This window comes from Panulirus ornatus, chromosome 47 (genome assembly GCF_036320965.1).
Source record: "Panulirus ornatus isolate Po-2019 chromosome 47, ASM3632096v1, whole genome shotgun sequence".
Classification (NCBI taxonomy): Eukaryota; Metazoa; Arthropoda; class Malacostraca; order Decapoda; family Palinuridae; genus Panulirus; species Panulirus ornatus.
The window spans coordinates 5,325,270-5,338,179 of NC_092270.1; the positions used below are offsets into that span (position 1 = coordinate 5,325,270).

At 40.3% G+C, this 12,910-nt stretch overlaps 1 long non-coding RNA gene across 1 annotated transcript in view; it reads right to left on the reverse strand.

Annotated features, from left to right (window-relative positions):
* LOC139763718 (uncharacterized) overlaps window positions 1–12,539 on the reverse strand; it is a 31,604-nt gene extending 19,065 nt beyond the window's left edge. Inside the window, exon 1 of the long non-coding RNA XR_011716220.1 lies at window positions 12,465–12,539. This is a non-coding gene — a long non-coding RNA (uncharacterized lncRNA). The remainder of the gene's footprint in view (window positions 1–12,464) is intronic.
* Between the last annotated feature and the right edge of the window lie 371 nt (window positions 12,540–12,910).

Genomic DNA, 12,910 nt, shown 5'->3' on the forward strand with positions numbered 1-12,910 from the left:
CACAGCACCAATACTTAAAAGCAACACAAAAGCAGCGACCCAGACAACACCCAAACAACACCCAGACAAAGGAACTCAAACAGCAATGGATAATTGGGTCCTTGCGAGCCTGCGTGTTAACAACAATGGACACAGCAAAACGCACATACACACACACACACACACACACACACACACACACACACACATGTATCTGGAGGGCCAGGTCAACGAGTTATGAAGAAAGACGCATATAGAGCCCGCCGCACAGCACACAACGCTTCAGCAATACGCAGGAGATGAAATACGCAGTTGAAGGAAAATACACACGCAGTACCCCAAGGCAGGAGAGACACCCTCCCTTACCCCCTCCCTCTCCCCATCCCTCAGGAGCACATATAAATCTGGAGGGCAGGAAATGTAACACAGAGCGACCCATGACTCCCTCTCCCACCACACTGCCAAGCAAAGATGAATATTTATCGAGAATTTTCAGGCTCAGAGATCCTGTTTTACGCTTGTAACTAAAGACTTCTCTGTATATATTTCTTTCCTCGTCCTGGAAATGTCATAGATCAAGGAGAGTCTGCTATGTTTACCCTTTAGGTGCACGGTTTCGACGCTGGTGGTACAGAGACAGTGATTTTCCCTGCAGGTCGCCTGTTCATCGTTGCTGGTAGAGCAAGAGCAGTGAGTCAAGTGCCGGTGGGACATGAGCAGTGCCTCATTGGTGATGGGAGATAGAACAATAAGGGATTTCTGGGGTGGTAAAGAAACATTGAATTAATGCAATGGTGGTAGGGGAACAGTGTTTCACTGCTGGTGATAGAGGGGAGAATAAGACTTTACTGGTGGTGGGGGGAACAGTGAGGCACTGCTGGGGGGTAAAAGAACAGTCAGGTATTCCTGTTGATACAGGAACAGAGCAAGAGACGATGGAATAAATGAAGGTAAAGATCAACTGGGTAGATGGTCACTCATTCATCATTAATGACTCCCACACACACACACACACACACACACACACACACACATACATAATGATAGATTACATTACAATGCTTTCAAGTTGCCTTATATATTTTGCAAGAGAGTGCATTCAACCTCTCCTTCTTAAAGGACACTGCGCACTGCACGTTGCAATGCATCAGCTCACAATAGAACCGATTCAAAGCTGGATAAACCCCACACCAGATGCGACATTGAATTTGAGATAAAAATGATGATGAAGGGAAGACGACGGTTTGGACTTGAGAAGAATTGATGATTGCTTTGGAAAGAAAGACTAATATTGAGGCGATGGGGAATGGAGGAAGGGAAATTGAGATACATTTGACAGATGGAGAAAAACAAATAGTCTCTCTGATGAACGAATGGAATAGGAAAGGAAAAGAGAGACGTGTTATGAAGGAATTGAAATACTTGAGATAAAGGTGTGATATAAAGAATGGACACTTGAGTAACGGAAAGAATTATTGCAGGAACTCATGCTACATTATCATAAGTAGACCATGAAAGAAACTTGTGGCAGAACTATTGGAAACGCTCGTGGTAGACCACTGAAGAACAATGCTGTAGAATTACTGAAGACGCTTGTAACAGAATAATCAAGCACTTATCCGGATAAAAGTGACAAAAAGAAAAATAACCTGAATGTGGAATGGTCGAAAGATAAAAATGTGAAAAAGATTAAAATTACCGTTATGGCGATGGGGGATGTGTCTAGGAAACCAATATATAAAACGAGAAATGTGATGCACGAGGAGAAGTAGATGAAGAAAGTGGTTGAGGAGGAGGAGGAGAAGGAGAAAGAAGAAGAGGTAGAGGGTGGAGAGGCCACTGGAGAATTGAATCTAGGTCGTGAGGAAGAGGGGGAAAAGGAGAGGTCACACAGACACAGACTGCTGGACAGACTAATGGTTCAGAGACCATGTAGGGGAGCAGACTTCAAACTGAGGTGAATTTATATGTCTGGCGAGTGTAAGAGAAAGAGAAATTGAGAGGGGAAAGAAGGGGAGGAAAGATATATGGAAGTATGAGGAGAGGGGAAGTTTGTAAGGGGAGAGAGTAGGAGGTGAAACAAAGCCGAAAGGCATAGATGGAGACAAATCTGGAGGTAATGTGCGAAGACTCATTGAGGTAGGGAGACGAGATGGACAGAATATCATGATCACTGCAGTAACCCCTGAATTATACTTTATGAGGCTTGAAATGTAAAGAAAACGTGAAACTGATAAATGAAATAGGTAAACAATGAGGAAAGGAATGTGTGTGTACATGGACAAAAGCAGAAAGGAAAGAGAAAGATATGAGAAATTATAAAGAAAAAGTGTAAGACACGAAAAAAAGCATTAACAATATAAGTGCACACATATAAAGTGTAGAGAATTCATATACATGTACTTTCATCGAATTAAGAAAAATCTCTGCTTATTTCTGCCACAGCTAAAAAGGCCAAAAATAAGTACTTTATTACATGTAAGTATAGTTAGGAAAGATGTCATTGTGTTATTAGGTCATCAAATGATTATGATAATGTTACTGGAGTTAATGTACCAGGTTATCGTAACGAGCTTTATTGCAGTACTAAATTACTTGATAAATGATGTAACACTTATGGACGAAGGTACGATCATGAGGCTAAACTCTTTTAACCTGACCCTTAATGAGGCTAGAACATGTAAGAGTGTGTGAGGTGTGCATGGGATGGAACAGATTAGAACAATGGGGTATACAAGAGGCGACGTGTTGTCGATGGGCTGATCCAGTCCATTTGAAGAAGTCAGGGGACACCACAGAAAAGGTCTGTAGAGGTTGGTTTGAGGACAAGAGAATCCAGTTTCGGTGCATTATGCAGGATGGCTGGAGGCTGTATGAGTGCGAATAAGAACCTGTTCTTTATCTGTTCGTGGAGGTAACTCTCTGTGTACTATTGTATGTCGTGGAAAAGGCCAAGCGAGTGAAGTCTGCAAGACACCTTATTAAGAAAAAGATTTTGAATCCCTTATAATTTCGTCGAGAGATCTCTCTTCTCTCATGACCTTATGGCCTAGGAGAATCCATCTTCAGAAACGGGAAATTATATCAAGGAATTCAAAGAAATACGGGAAAGACGGAGGGAAAAATATTTCTTGGCGTCGAGAAGAGAAATTAATTGCACTTCATTTAGATCTCCTGAGGAAACTACTTCATTTTGCTTCCACACTACTAACAACATCAGAGCTGCCACAGCTGTACCGCCTGGTGTACCAAGGGTGCAGCTGAAGCAGAGCTGGACCACCTGCAGCTGCAGCAGCTGGGAGAACCAGCTGTTGCTAACGACTGAACAGATTTTTCTCTCTGTGTTTATCTTCGACAACAGTAAAAACTCCTAGTGTGGTGAAGCCCCTGTTCGGTAAGTACCACTGAGGTGGTTGCTTCTACCACAAACATATGTTCTACCACAAACATATGTTCTACCACACTTATATAGAACGTGCTAAAGACGAGCGCTACACATACCTCACTATCCTCCACACTTAAGAACGTGCTCGGTATGGTGGAATTTATAGGATACATGTTGGAAACTTTATAGAAAAACAAATACAGTCGATCGTCCTGAGGAATTTCATATGGCTTTGGTGATAAGGGATTAAATGCCATTCATGGACGGCCAGCAGCGGCAGTAATAGACTTAAATGAGATACGCCACACGGGTGAATGTCCCAAAAGTGGCTCTTTACTGTTAGGCCCTGAGGCTGGTGTGCTATAATCATTATATTTCCAGGGGTATCCAAGGCACATATGGCATCAGATACCATTAAGGCAATCAGATACCGTAAAGACGCTTCTTCAAAGCCTTCAATATCAAATGCCCAATCTAAATCAATAAAGAAGGGCTGATCAGAATAGAAAAAAACGTATATTTGATTACCTAAAACGTATAAGATCATCACCAACCCTGTATTCATTACCATCTAATCCTATACATCGGCTTATGCACGTATGTGATTATGTATACATATAATTGGATACATATACTGTGGGAATGTATATAGTCTTAGGATTATCCTCAACACCTTTAAAAGGTGTTAAAAGATTTTTAGGGTTGCAATTGATAGACGTAAATCCCATATAGCCAATTAGCCAATCACCCATATAAGTATTTTTGTCAATGAACGTCTACAAAAGACTTAGGTTTGAGAACTCCTAAGCCCCATCTATCAAGGAGATTAGATCCGGATCAAATCCCTTGTCCAGGAACAGGTTCTTCTCCATATAACACTATCGCCCTCTAAACCCTGTTGGAGGAATACTTCCCCAGCCTGTTTAAAAAAGACACTTACAGCCGTAGTAAATAAACAGATTCTCACCCTTATGGTGCAAAAACAATTGAACCTATCATTAATTATGCATATTTCTTCGGAGTAGCGAAGAACTGTAGGTGGTTGAGGTAACATTAAAGAGGATAAAAAATTCATCAATTAAGTTCTCTCATTGATTCATCCACGGCCGTAAATGACAGCAATACTCTTTTTACCCAGTTCAGTCGCTTCCAAGTTGCTATTTATCATCTAGAAATGTGATCATCATGTCTCCCACCACTGTATATTTCATAGTAGGTAGGTCTCCTGTTATTTCGCATCTTATATCCTTCATTGTATCTTATTCTCTCTCTCTCTCTCTCTCTCTCTCTCTCTCTCTCTCTCTCTCTCTCTCTGGAACGCGCATTTTCAGTAAAAAAAATATCCCAACGTATATCAGAAACAGACATGATCTTTCTAGAAATGCGAACTGACTTTGAAAAAAAAAAAAAACCGAGAGAGAGTTAAGCCCGTCTAAGACATAGCTCTCAAGTGGCTTTTAGCACTCAACGAGGTGAACAGAAAGGCCAAAAAATATATCTACCACTTGAGAGCAACTTATGAGCCAGCTTGAGTGCCCAGGCTCACGCCACATATATACCGCTTGAGTAGTATTCAAAAAAAGCACCTTATAACCCTCCACACCTGCCACTTAAACCACTTGTGTAGAGGAACGATAATGGGGGGAAAGAAAAACGTCTAATGTGATTATATTCCAAGGGTAACTAATGTAATTAACCTTCGTATTTTCCAGCCCCTAAGCCACAATTATAGGTCCTGGATGATTATGGCACCAGGTTTCTGTCCGTTTAGTTGGTAACCCGTGTCTCCCTAGCCATATCTAATCTTCATATCTTATTGTCTCTCTTCTTTCCCTCTCATTCCATTTTCTCATTTCCCAGGCCTTCTCCTACCTTTCTATTTTCAGACTTCAATTCCTAGCTCTCCCATGCTACACCAGAATACATTTCTGGATCTATCGGAGAATTTTGAACTAGATTCTCGACTGACTCTCCCCAGACACATATGTTACAACGTCCCACCCCGTCTCAATCTCTCTCATTATCTCCAGTCTCGTAGCACCTAATTCCCATAAGTGACCCATCCCCTAATTATCAGTGTTTCTCATACCCTAATCCTCCGGTACCCAGCTCACATCCACCCTCCCTGCCATCTCTTGCATACGTCCCCACCTTCTCATTCATGAGTGTCACATCTCATCCTTCTCCTCAAGTGTCTTTTATAATGAACTTTATAATTCGGTTCTTCTACGTCGACATCAATTGCCTTCAACACTTCTCTCGTCTGTGTCTCCCCTCGTTCACTTCCTTTCTCCTTTTCTAGCCAATCCTTTCATCAGAATATTAAATATCTTCCTCTACTTCCTAAGCATTTTTACGACCCTGATCCTCAGTGACGTATAAGTGACGAAGCGTTCTTCAGTTTACTCGTAGACCACAATAGACCACAGGTTCGTCCCCTCCAGGGCACCTCTCTTCCAGGACTCCGTCCTCTCTCTCCCTGCCTCTCAGCAGACATCAGAGTTTAACTTCCCATCTGTTATCAGTTCCACATGGCTCTTAAAAGCGTCGTAAACTAATGTATTCGTCGATCCAATCAGCAGTTTTTCTCAGTCTCTCGACCTGGAGGAGTACCACCTCCCCTCCCCAGATCCTTTAGTCTTACCTCCTCTGTAAAGATTTCTCAGCTGACGCCTCTTTTTCATTCTGGTTTCTTAAGGACTTTTCTCCTTTCTCTCTTTACGTTTGGTTACAAATACCCTTAAAACTCGTCCCTTCCTTTTTTCTATTCCACTGCGGATCTCAGCCAACGCCTGTTTCACATTTACGTAATTAATTCCTTCACAGTTTGTGAGAAAGAAGCATCACAGGCGTGAGGACTACAGTCTGTAGGAAATCGGATCCTAAACTCTCTTTTGAAACTCTGTGAAAAAGAATTAGATTCTGTTTAATCCGCACAGGAACGAAATTGCGACAAGCCGTTTTAAGCCGAATCTACATTATTTTCATTTCGATATATATATATATATATATATATATATATATATATATATATATATATATATATATATATATATATATGCATAAGCATAACTAGAATACGAGAGTGCGTTTCTGATTGAATGATATGTATACATTCAAAGATGATGCAAGGTAGGGCGCAAGTCAAAGGTATTTGAGGGAAAAGTCTACGGTAACCACCCATCACGTTTCAGTACCTCGCCGCCTATTATTATTAATATTAATATTAATGTTATCATTATTATTGTTATTATTATTATCATTATTATCATTATTATTATTTTTATTATTATCATTATTATTATTATTATCATTATTATTATCTTATCATTATTATAACTACAATTATTTTTATTATTATTATCATTATAACTATTATCATTATTGTTATTATTATTATTATCATTATTATGATTATTATTATTATTATCATTATTATGATTATTATTATTATTATCATTGTAATTATTATCATTATTATTATAATCAATATTATCATTATCATTATTATTATTATTATTATTGATATTATTATTAACATCATTATTATTATTATAAATATTATTATCATTATCATCACTATCATTGTTCGTAATACTATCATTATTATCATTATGATCACTATTACACACACACACACACACACACACACACACACACAGGGAGACAAAAGAAAGGCCATTCTTTTATCGTTCAAATCTGCTTTAGTAATAGTCTCGTCAGCCCAGATTAAGTAGAGAAGTTTCGAAAGATAATTCAAAGTTTGAGAAACGGAGCTACTCCAACTGGCCCGAGTTCTGAATAACCTGATATAGAGGGAAAACCATTGAACTTTTTTCCCCCGCTCCCTTTTGTGTTGAGGGAGATAGGGTGGAGGAAGGGAGTGTGATTAATGAAGTGATGTAGTCAAGCAATTAATCATAAGGCAAGATGTGATGTGAAGTAAGGAGGTGAAGGGTATGAAAATGATTTCATGAGGATATGAGTAAGTGAGAAGGGATTGAATGAGGTGAGTAATGGGAAGTGACTTGACCAGAAGAGGAATAGAGATGTATGGGATTTGATGAGGTGGCTAAATAATAATTAAGTAATGAGGATACTGATTATGCCTCTCGCATGTGAGTAAGTATAATGAGAAAGATGGAAAAAAAAAAGGAAGGAGCAAGATACTTTTAGGTGACAGGAAATGAGGAGTGAAAGGTAAAGGAGGTCAGCCAGGGAAAAAATATGAGGGATGGAATGAGGCTGAAGAAATTAATGTGTTGAAGAGTTAATAGAAACGGTGCAGGGAGAGCTACCTAAGTTGATTAAGGGTTGAAAAAGTTGATTAAGGGTTAAGGCAGTTGATCACTGGTTGAGGACGTTAATTAAGGGTTACTTAAAGGCTATTCTGTCTTATTGGTAGATAAAGAAGTACTCATCAGTTGACCATTTATTTATATGATAACTGATGCTTGAGATGAAGTGATATTTGAAGGTATGAGACATTGATCACTGTCAACATTCGTGAATTCTACATCTTGAGATCATCTGGATAAACGTGTGTGATATCTTTGTTTTCCCTTTTTGATACAAGGATTTCTGATTACTGGTTAGTACCTGAGTTTTTACACGCACTCTCTCTCTCTCTCTCTCTCTCTCTCTCTCTCTCTCTCAAATCTTTCATACACATACACACACACACACACACACTAAAGAGTCACCCTTCCTCGCAATTAACCTTCATTAACCCCTCCCCAGCACCAGAAAATATCACTTAAGTCAAATCACCCAACATGAGAGAGAGCTTCTGCCTTCAGCGCCCTACTGATCATGACCGCAAACCTCTGCTGAACGAGATAGAAACGCGACATTTCAGCGGCTTCAGGAATTAATATTGTTGTCGAGCTTCACCTGAGCGGATCCAGAAGGTATCTTTTCCTGTTTACTGGACTTCAATAGTGTTCACTAAACTGTCTGCCTCGCTTCAGCTTCAGTAAAGTGCCGTTTTCAACCCTCCTATAATGTCTTTCAGTCACAGGTGAGAACAGTATTCTCCTCTCCTCTTGGGCGTTTCAGCTTCAGGCAACAGGTACCTTCATCCTTCCTCATGGCCGAGAATGAGAGTATCACTTCAGCAGTTTCAGGTATTTGCACTACTGATAATGAGCGAGCTTCAGCAGTGCCGAGTTATCTACCCACGTTCCTTCAGTATCAGATAACGATCATTTGTACGTCAGCTTCAGCAATATGAGAGAAAATCTACTTCAGCGGTGTTTCAGCTTGAGCGGCAGTATGATGATGGCACCCAGCATTATCCTTCAGCTTTAGCGGTTCTGTGACGCAGCGTCAAGCTTCAGCTGCGCTCGGAGTTAGTGGATCATGACGCAATTTCAGCTGTGACGCAGCGTCAAGCTTCAGTTGCGCTCGGAGTTAGTGGATCATGACGCAATTTCAGCTGTGACGCAGCGTCAAGCTTCAGTTGCGCTCGGAGTTAGGGGATCATGACGCAGTTTCAGCTGTGATGCAGCGTCCAGCTGCAGCTGCACCAGCTAGCAGAATAGTGACATGAAATCATGAAACAGCTGAAAAACTGGGGAGGGGACGTCCGAGGTGTCTGTATAATTCATCCATTTTCCTGCAATTTATTGAAAATTTGTACCTCATGTAATGCAGCAATTTGTGTGTGTGTGTGTGTGTGTGTGTGTGTGTGTGTGTTAGTCATAATCAAGTTGTGTGAAATAAAAAAAAATCATCACTTTGTGAACGCAGGCTGAAATCCATGACAAAACTCCCTCTCGAGGACTCGAAGGCTCGTCCCGAACCGGTTTCAATTGTCTCTTTCCGAAGTTCCGAAGCATAGTGAACCCCCGGTCACCCACCTATACCATCCTCTCCGCCCAACTGGAGTTTGTCCCGCTCAAACAAACGTTATTGTCTCGCCGTTTAATTTCACAGGAACGAAAAACGACGTTAGTTTCAAATTGGATTCAGGATGTGTGAAGACAGAGAGTTGGTCTGTCACGCCTTCGCATTGCTGTAAGTTTATATATTTAAATATATATATATATATATATATATATATATATATATATATATATATATATATATATATATATACTCAGGAATGTGGTGCAATGAGCGCGTACTTCCATTGAACACAAAATACCATTCAACAGCAAGGATTCGAACCCTGTACCATCTCCGGTAGAGCTGAGTACGCTGACAACGAAGCTAATGGTTAGCGTGTCGATGGTTTTAATGTCAGAGAGTCGGTTGCCGTCCGAGACGCAGACGAGAAAGTATGACTCTTGTATGTCTGGGGAGTTGAGTTTCAGGTGGATTTATGTTTGTTGGAACAGAGTTTGAAAATGGCATACGTGTCGGTGGTTATGGCGTTTGATGAATCAGTACAGTGCCAGTATGTTTTGTCACCTTCGTGTTTGCAGGGGTCGAAGGAATGGGTAGATATAGGCTACTGAAACTTATATACATTAAAGGAATAAAGGAGATAGGATACAACATACCCACAGAGGCCTAACATAACCCTGAGAAGCGAGCGGATTAAAGATGTTTCTCACTAGGGCCATCCAACGCGAAGCCATACGCCCCTTCCTCAGGGAATGACAGAGAGAGAGAGAGAGAGAGGGGGGGGGGGGGGAACGGGTGCTGGGGGTTTGGACATTAATCTTTCACTCCCTCGCTACCACAGGACGCGCAGATATGGTCGAGACAGCGTCTGTAAGTAAAGGTTTACCCACCATTCATGGTGGGTAAACCGTTGCCAAGGCCCCCAGAGTGGAGGGGAGATGAAGTGAAAATGACTCTTCGTGTCTCTCTCTCTCTCTCTCTCCCTCTTAGCTTCTGAACACTTTGTGTAAACGAAGGACGGAAGGGGACTAGAGGGCATTAAGTGTGTGGAGTGACAGCGAGAACCTCTCCATATAAGAGAGAACACTACATATAAAGATACTTAACGTACTTATATGATAACCAAAGTTGATTAATGCTTGGTTGTATGGCTGCCTGCTAAAAATAAATGCAAATAAAGTAGAGAGAATAAAGAATCACTCTACAGGTAAAATTGATGGACCTAAGTTTATAAACTGTTACGAGTGTTTTAAAAGATCTTAGACACGAAGAACAGATGGTAAAAAGAGTACCATTTTAAAGCTGAAAGCAGGTCAACAAAGATGAATCAGACGTAATGCCTGGAAACACACTGGAAAATGATATGCTAGACGAAACAATATAAATGTATACTTCCACTGAGGAAGCTGGAACGTTAATAGAGAATTGAGAAACATGTGTGTGTATATATATATATGTATACGTCGAGATGTATAGGTATGTATATGTGCGTGTGTGGACGTGTATGTATATTCATGTGTCTGTGGGTGGGTTGGCCCATTCTTTCGTCTGTTTCCTTGCTCTACCTCGCTAACGCAGGAGGCAGCGACAAAGTATGATAAAATAAATATAAATATATATATACACATACATACACCGCCTACGCCCACTGCCTACACCCACTGCCTGCACCCACTGCATGCCTATTGACCTTTCCCCCCCTCAACCCACCGTGACAACTTGCTGGCGCTGTCGTCCCGGGCTCAACATCTACTCAGCTTCTCCATTAGCAATGGTTCGATGGCTAGAGCATTGGTATGAAGGCACCGGAGGGAGTTCCGAGCCGCCACTGAGGTCCTGAAGGACCGGCTGGGGATTGCAAATTAATCTGAAGTCTTGCTCAAGCATATGTTCTTTTGAGCTATAAACTCGACCCATCCCAAATGGGGAAAGTGTAAGAGGGAGGTTGGTGTTTTGTGGGACGTGCTGCTGAACGGAATACTTTTACTTGTCCAACTAAATATATATATATATACAAAAAATGTAAAATTGATGCTACCATGTTCGCGAAATATTCACGAAGACCTTTAAATGGTAGTAGGCCATGATATGAATCTGTACTAATGGTGTTCGGTAGTGTGCAACAATGCTCTGTTTCCAACGTCGATTTGAGAGGATTTGGACCTCACAGTTATGGATTCCAATGCTGTTCAGGTAATCCTAGAATACAGACGAAAACCTTTAATTGACGGGGTTTTAGATTAATCCAATCCTCCCCTGGGAGATTATAAACTTTTAGTAAAGGAAGATTTGAATTATAAAAACAATTACGTGGATCCATATCGATTTAGAGAGTTATGGAGACACAAGTTCTTAGAACATTCTCAAGTGTTTGTATAGAAGTTCTTCCCAAAGTTCGATATAGCAGAGTTTGAATATATGAATGATTGAGCAGACTATATCAAAAGTTCTACAGCTTCCATTCCCTCCCTCTCTTCAAACTAATTAGATTATCTGCTGGTAATCTAATGTAAAATAAAACTGTGTTACAAACATATTGGACTGGAAGCCATAGAACCAGGATTTCACTGTCCATTCAACCCGCTATAGAATATATATATATATATATATATATATATATATATATATATATATATATATATATATATATATATACATACTGCTCCCTCTTTCTCTCATGTTGTAAGGGAGTGAAAGGGGCCAATCTCCCTAGCTCCCACCCAGCATCACAGCCACCCTCATCAGGCTCACTGGAGCCAGGCAAGAGAGTCTGCACTCACCCTGATTAAATAATTATAACTTTTGCTCAAACTTCGCCAAATTCGCCTCCGTAACTACGCAAATAATCGAATGAGACTAGTAAAAGTCCAAGCACGTAAATGTTTATGGGATGAAGGTATATATATATATATATATATATATATATATATATATATATATATATATATATATATATATATATATAACGAATCTAGCTCTCACAGTAATGAAGGTGATGGTCGATATAGAGCACTGTTATCTAGGTTATACTACGAGGAGAAGACTCGTCATAAATGATTGTGAAAAATTACAGGTGTAGAATGAGCCCAGGTTGATAATGATCAGTATTATTAATGAAACATAGAAGTAACAGCAAGTATAATAACTAATTAACCACAAATCAAATGAAAAAGCAATTTCCCAGCACACAACATAACACTATGTTAATACAACTACAAGTGCATTTAACCACAAAGGCATCTTAACTTACATAAAAAAATCGTTCTGCTCCCCTACCACACCACCACACCTCGGGGAAGAGCCACTACACCTCAGGATGCCGTCTGGGTTCAGACTGCCGTGGAAGGCGTCGGCACTGATATATAACGAGTTGGTATGAAGCCCGGCTTGTCTCAGTCAAAGTGAGACGAAGCAACAAGGACTTGAATGAACATAGAACGATCTAGTTCCATCGTGGCAGAGGCAGTGGTGCGTAGTATGGAGGACAAAATAATATAAGATTTTAGATTTAAACAAGATGTTAGGAGAGTACATGATAATACATATATACATATATGCAAAGATTCGAACTTCGTACCATTTGCGTGGTAGCTGGGAACGCTAACTGCGAGGCTATGATCGCCCCTAACAGGGAAATGACTATTCGATTGTTAGTAATCCAATGCCCTTAAACAAGATCTTAGGAGAGTACATGAT